This window comes from Piliocolobus tephrosceles, chromosome 12 (assembly GCF_002776525.5).
Source record: "Piliocolobus tephrosceles isolate RC106 chromosome 12, ASM277652v3, whole genome shotgun sequence".
In the NCBI taxonomy this organism is placed as follows: domain Eukaryota; kingdom Metazoa; phylum Chordata; class Mammalia; order Primates; family Cercopithecidae; genus Piliocolobus; species Piliocolobus tephrosceles.
Genome location: NC_045445.1, coordinates 111032799 through 111039494, shown reverse-complemented (window position 1 = coordinate 111039494; position 6696 = coordinate 111032799). Strand labels below are relative to the sequence as shown.

Below are 6696 nucleotides of genomic sequence, written 5' to 3'. Positions count from 1 at the left end.
TGAACAAATGGAAAACTCCACAGAGTCTCGCTATCTGCCAGTGGGGTCGCCGTGCAAACTCAGGGCAAATAAACGGCATCAGGTGCTCACCATCCACAACAGGAGGGCGTTTTATTTTCATGCATGTGGATGAAATACAATTTCTTCAGCAAACTCAGCAAAAACTGTTAAGGGGCAAAACTGAACTCTGCACTTAAAGAAAAATAGAAAATGAAAACACAAAATACTAAAAAGTAAATAAACACTCTGCATCAGCACACTGGTATCAAAACACATCCACAGCACGTCCTAATCCTACGGGAAACAATCCTTGCTTATCAAAGGTGCACATCTAAATTCAGTAGCTTACCAATGTCTTCTTGGGAGTAGGGCAAAAGGGAACAGAAAACCCACATTTAAAAAAAAAAAAAAAAGTTTCTTTTCCCCAAATGTTTTCCTGAAGCTGAATTTGAAGTGGGGAGGACGTCAGTCGTCTTTGTCATTCTCGTCGAAGTCATCATCCTCCTCCTTGTCCTCCCCGACGTAGGACACCGGGGTCTTCCCCCTGGAGCCGCTGTACTGAGACTCGTTGGAGCTTGTGGCCAGCACCCCATCTGCATCGTTGGTCAGGTTACTGGCAGAGAACCTTGTGCCTTTAGACGTGGAACCTGCCGCTGTGATGAACACGCCTCCAACAGTTCCCTGAGCCATTTCTGTCACATACGGCTCCAGTGCCTTTGGGACCAGACTTCTGGCCATTTTAAGGTCTTCAGCAGAGCGGCTCCCGGACTCCAGCCAGCAAGCCATGCCCATCCGCTTCAGCACTTCTATATCACCGTGGATTTCAAACATGTTGTCAAAATTAAACAGATACTCGAGTTTGTCGTTGGAGATGCTGCAGTCGATGACGGTCTTCTTGCTGGTGTTGACGATGATGAAGGGCAGGTGGATGACGGAGTTGGGTGGTGGCGGCCGGCTGGCCTGCTGCTCTGTGTGCCAATTTCTCTGCACCAGGTTCTTGAAGGCAATTTGCTGTAGAATAAGTTCTTGAAGTTGAGACTGTTTCTGTTTTATTCTTTCAAGTCTCCTCTGTCTTTCCACCTCTAAGTTCTGACATTCCTGAGCCGAGTTGGTGGGCAGACCAATCCACTTAATCTCCTTCTTCTCCTTGGAGATGATGTTCATGGCCATCAGCACGTTTAAGGCATCATAGACGCGCCGTCTTATGTTCTTCTGGTCATAAGCTGACTCGTTTGGTAAGATGTGGTTGTCGGCAGCACTGAACTCTGCGACCAGTTCGTCCGCCACCTCGTTGTAAGAAGTGGTCCCTTTCCTCTGCACCTTCTCGCAGACCTTCATGGAGAAATGCCGCAGGCCCTTGCAATTCTCTCCCTTCCTGATGCGCTTCCCTGCAGACCGAGGTGAGGAGTCAGAAGGCTGGTTCTGAGAGGCAAAGTGAGTGCTGGGGGGGTGTGGGCTTCCTACCGCCAGGCTGTTTGACGCTGCAGGTCTCTGAGGCATACCAATCACCACTTGCTGGGCAATGCTGACATTGGACTGTCCAAAGGCTTTTGGCAAAAGCTGCTTCCCGAGCGGGTTGACTGTGGAGGGGTGAACGGCCACGAGGGACACCACGCCTTTCCCGGGACTAAGGTTCTGATCTATGAAGACCTTGAGTTCTCCGTTGGCTTCAATTAGACCGGCATCTTTTGCCATGTTACCAGATCCGGGAAATCAAGGCTACAAATGTTCACCTTCCCAGAGAAGAAAAATGATTTTTCTGGGCGCAGTCCCGGGGTCCCGGCACAACGTGCAGTCTCGCGGCGTCCACCCCGGACACTGGCGGTGCCCGCCCGGCAGACCGGTAACTCTGACAGGTGGGCTTCCGGGTCCTCGCCGCGCGCCTGTCACTAGGCCTCGGGCCGCCTCCGCACTAGGCGCCTCCCGCGCGCGCCGGAACCGGGTCCCCGCGGGCCGCCGTGGGGCGGCCTCCCCTCCCCCGCCCTGCGCGCCTCCAGCCGACCCTGGCCCCGGCCCCACCTCCGGCGGGGGGCGCGGGCGCGGGCGCTGCTGTCTGCCGGGAGGGCCGGGCCCGGGACCCCCGCCCCACGATTACCTGGGTAGCCCCATCCAGCGCCGAGCGCGCGGGGTCCCCGAGGCACAGGGGCGCGCGGGGCGCGGGAAGGCGCGGGTCGGGGCCGCGCGGCGCCTACACGTGGCCAGGGCAAGGGGTGGGGTGGCCAGGGGTCCCGCCCGCGCCCCTGGCCCCCGCTTGCGGCTTCCGCGGCATCCCCTGCCCGTCCGCACCTGGTTGCCCGATCCGGCCGCGCGGGTCGGGGAGCGGTGCGGGTGCGGGTGGGGGCGCGGTGCGGGCGCGGGGAGGCGCGGGCGGGGGCCCGGCCGGTCGGTCCGGGTCCTGGCGGGGTCCCTGCCCTGGGCCGAGCGGCGCCAAGACCACAGGGTAATTTTTAATTACTAGCAGTGTACGTAATTCAGGGATGCAGATTTCAAATATACACCAAAAAGGTAGGCAAATCTGTGCGAATTTTTCTTTTAATTCCCAATATACTTTTTTTTATTATTTTCAAAAGCTTGTCTTGCTTCTTTGAATGTGCAGACTTTTGTGTACTCGCCCTCAATCTTGGCTAGCATTTTAATACTGAATTGGCTTTTTTTCTGTGAAGAAAACTAAAAAGATATACAATTATAAGCAAAAAAATAATTTTTTTATTGATACAGTATCTCACTTAGTCACTCAGGCTGGAGTGCAGTGGTGATTATGTCTCACTGCAACCTTGACCTCCCAGGTTCAGGTAAGCCTCCCATCTCAGCCTCCTGAGTAGCTGGGACCACAGTTGTGCACCACCACCACACCTGGCTAATTTTTCTATTTTTTTGTAGAGACTGAGTTTTGCCATGTTGCTCAGGATGATTTTGAACTCCTAGGCTCAAGCGATCTGCCCACCTCAGCCTCCCAAAGTGCTGAGATTACAGGCGTGAGCCACTGCACCTGGCCATCAAAGAGTAATTTTTTTTTTGGTTTTTTTTTTTTTTTTTCATTTTTTGAGATGGAGTCTCACTCTGTCACCCAAGTTGGAGTGCAGTGGCGTGATCTCAGCTCACTGCAACCTCTGCTTCCTGGGTTCACGCGATTCTCCTGCCTTGGCCTCCCGAGCAGCTGGAATTACAGGTGTGTGCCACCACGCCCAGCTAATTTTTTGTATTTTTAGTAGAGAGGGGGTTTCACCATGTTGGCCAGGCTGGTCTCGAACTCCCGACCTCAAGTGATCCATCCGCCTTGGCCTCCCGAAGTGCTGGTATTACAAGCGTGAGCCACCACGCCCGGCCGAGAGTAATTTTTTTTTTTTAAAACCCACATGGAAAGTTAATATACCAGATGAAAACTGCTAGGTGCTCTCTAGAAAACAGCCAACATCCTAAACCTCTTTCTTGGAGTCAGCAATGGAGTAACACTTAATTCCAAACTACTGTATCTGCTATCTTCCTCATCATGTGAGTACCTCCTTTCAGTAGCAGTTGCCCTGGGCAGGGACAGTGACATAATTAACTGTGTTATATTCAGACATTAGCACATTCCTGCAAACCAAGGGTGTTTATGATAGCACTATTTATACTCATTAGTATAAGTAGATACCCCAAGGCATTCTGCTGTTGGACAGAAGCAACCAAATCAAAACCCAGCCTCTAGACAATGTCTTTGTCCTGCTTCCTGAAAATAAATAAAACTTCAATTGACCCATATAATATAAACCCAGAGAACCATTACTTGTATGAAAAGACAGGTGACAAAAGAACATTGAGGAGTTAAGATACATTTGGCCAAACCCATTCCAAAAAAGAAATAATAGTTTTAAATAAAATTTAATTATGTATAGTGTGACATTTTAACACATACAACCCTATTCCACTGCCCCTCAGAAAAAGAAAATTCTTCTCTGTGATGTATGGAGATATTGCCACATAGATAATCAAAATTTATACCCATGATACCCTGTGCAGTAAATAAGGTAATGGCTATATATGCACTCATGGAGAATTATTTTTACTTTTCTATACAAGTAAATATAAAATGTACTTCAATTATGTATTTCTAAAAAGAAATCTTCCTTGTTTGTATACATAAATAAAATGTCACTGGAATTAAATCCCTGTTAATATAAAAGGCTTACAACATTTCTTAATCTTATAAATTTCTAACATATGAAAAGTCACATTAGTGCAAGATTTTTTTTTAATTTGTATTTTCCAAAGGACTTTTTAAAGTATTCATTTTCCAGAGAACATTTTGAAATAAATGAAAAACAGAAGTGCTTTTTTAAGAATAAATGTCCAATCAATGAATTTAAATTTTACTTAATTGTGTGTATTTCATATAACAGAAAACAGATTTTTAACCTAGTATTTTTTTAAGTATCCAAATTGAATCAGCTAGATGACACACAGTAACAACAACAGTAGGCCCACAATGAATGTTTCCATCCTTCCACACTTCATAAGCATAGCCATCTAGAAACAGACTTCAAGCATGGCTGAGTGAAGAGGTCAGTGAAGTATCTTTGCAAAAAGCAATGATAAACTGGATAAAATTGCCAAAAAAAAATCAGTACTCTTGAAAATGACAAAAGGCATACAACAAATTGAAGGTATTGACTCAAGAAATACAGTGAATTTGTGGCATTATTAGCCTGAGCTCCTGCCATCCTGCCTGTCTACCCCTAGCTCTGTGGTGTAGCACTTCTACTGTGGTGTAGCAGCAGGCTATGAGACTAGATAATGGAGAGGGCTGATTTTAAAGTGCAGAAAAATCTATGCTGAGGGGTGTTGTTGAAAACAATAATGGTTTTAGTGGCAAACAACTGAGGAAGATCAACATCACAGCTAAATTGGGGTTGCAATATGAGTTGGGGTGAGCTACAGATAAGAAAGTCAGCTGTAAATTTAACAGAGAGATCCAACAATAAGACAGCCACAGTGAACCTTAAGAAGCTCCCATATATCCCAACTGTTATGAAAGGCTATATTCACTCAGGAAAGTCCAGAGATTGCCCTAGCTAGCAACTTGTCCCTGGCTACATGTGAAGCCTTGCGTACCCAGAAAGTAAAAGCCAAGGCAGATTTGTAAAGTTCCTGAACTTCGAATGTGACTATACTTGGAGATAGGGCCTTTATGGCGGTAATGAAGGTTAGATGTAGTCATAAGGGTGGGATACTGTACTGACAGAAGGGAAACCTCTAGGTACCCAGGTTTAAAAATTAAAAAAATAAGACTTTAAAAAAATGAGTAGAAACATTAGTAGCTACACACTACAAGAGAGACAGACCCTATAGAATGAATCTGGGCAGAATCTGCAGCTGCTACAATACAGTACCAAAAATGTCCACTTCTAAAATCAATTATAAGACATGCAAAAAAGCAAGAAACCGACTTGTACACAGGAAATAAAGCATTAAATGAAAACTATCCCTGAAGGAGCTGAGATATTAGACTTAGAAGACAAAAATGTCAAACCAACTTTTATAAATATATTCAAAACTAAGGAAACATATTTAAAGATTAAATGAAAAGTACTAAGACAATGAGTTGTCAAATAGAGAATAAAGACAGAAAATACAAAAATTCTGGAGTACAGAAGTACAATAACTAAGATGGAAAAATTTCACTAGAGAAGCTTAAAAGCAGATTTGAACTAGCAAAGAAAGAATCCATGAAGTTGAAAGTAAATCACTAGAGAAAACTGAATGGAGACTCACAGACCAGTGGAATACATCAAGCACACCAACCAATATATGAATAATTGGAGTCCTAGAATGAGAGGAGCGAGAAAGAAGGGAAGAAAAGGTTTTTGAAGAAATAACGTGAGAAAATCTCCCAAATTTAATGAAAATCAGTCTCACCTAACCTGATCAACCAAATCCCATTTTCAAAAACACAGAGATATGGCAGGGCATGGTGGCTCATGCCTGTAATCCCAGAACTTTGGGAGACTGAGGCAGGCAGATCACCTGAGGTCAGGAGTTTGATACCATCCTGACCAATATGGCGAAACCGCGTCTCCACTAAAAATACAAAAATTAGCCAGGCGTGGTGGCGGGCACCTATAATCCCAGCTATTCGGGAGGCTGAAGCACGAGAATCGCTTAAACCTGGGAGGCAGAGGTTGCAGTGAGCCAAGATCATGCCACTGCACTCCAGCCTAGGCGACATAGCGAGACTCTGTCTCAAAAATAAAAATAAACATACACACACAGATCTATCCCTAGACATGCCATAGTTAAATTTTTGAAAAAGACAGAAATGATTCAACACATAGAAGGGAACCACATTAAGAACATAAACCAACTGCTCATCTGAAACAAAAGAGGCCAGAAAGCAGTTGGGATATTCGAAGTGCTGAAAAGGGAGAAAAGTTTATCAACCAAGAATATTGTATAAGCAAAACTATCACTGAAAAGTGAAGACGAAATAATGACATTCCCCAATAAATGAAGGCTGTTAGAAATCATTGCTAACAATCTTGCCTTGTAAAAAAATCTTAGGGTTCTTCTATCTGAAAGAAAATAATAGCACACAGTAACTAGAATACACAAAGAGCTAAAGACCACAGGGAAATACAAAATGCTGTATAAATACTTTTTTCTGTTTTCGTAACTGTCACAAGCTAGGCATACTTCCCATTTTATAATGTACAAGTGGTA

General features: G+C 45.1%; 1 pseudogene; it reads right to left on the bottom strand.

The window, feature by feature from the left end:
* Positions 1-465: 465 nt before the first annotated feature.
* On the bottom strand, positions 466-1807 carry LOC111536326 (annotated as a pseudogene).
* Positions 1808-6696: the final 4889 nt, after the last annotated feature.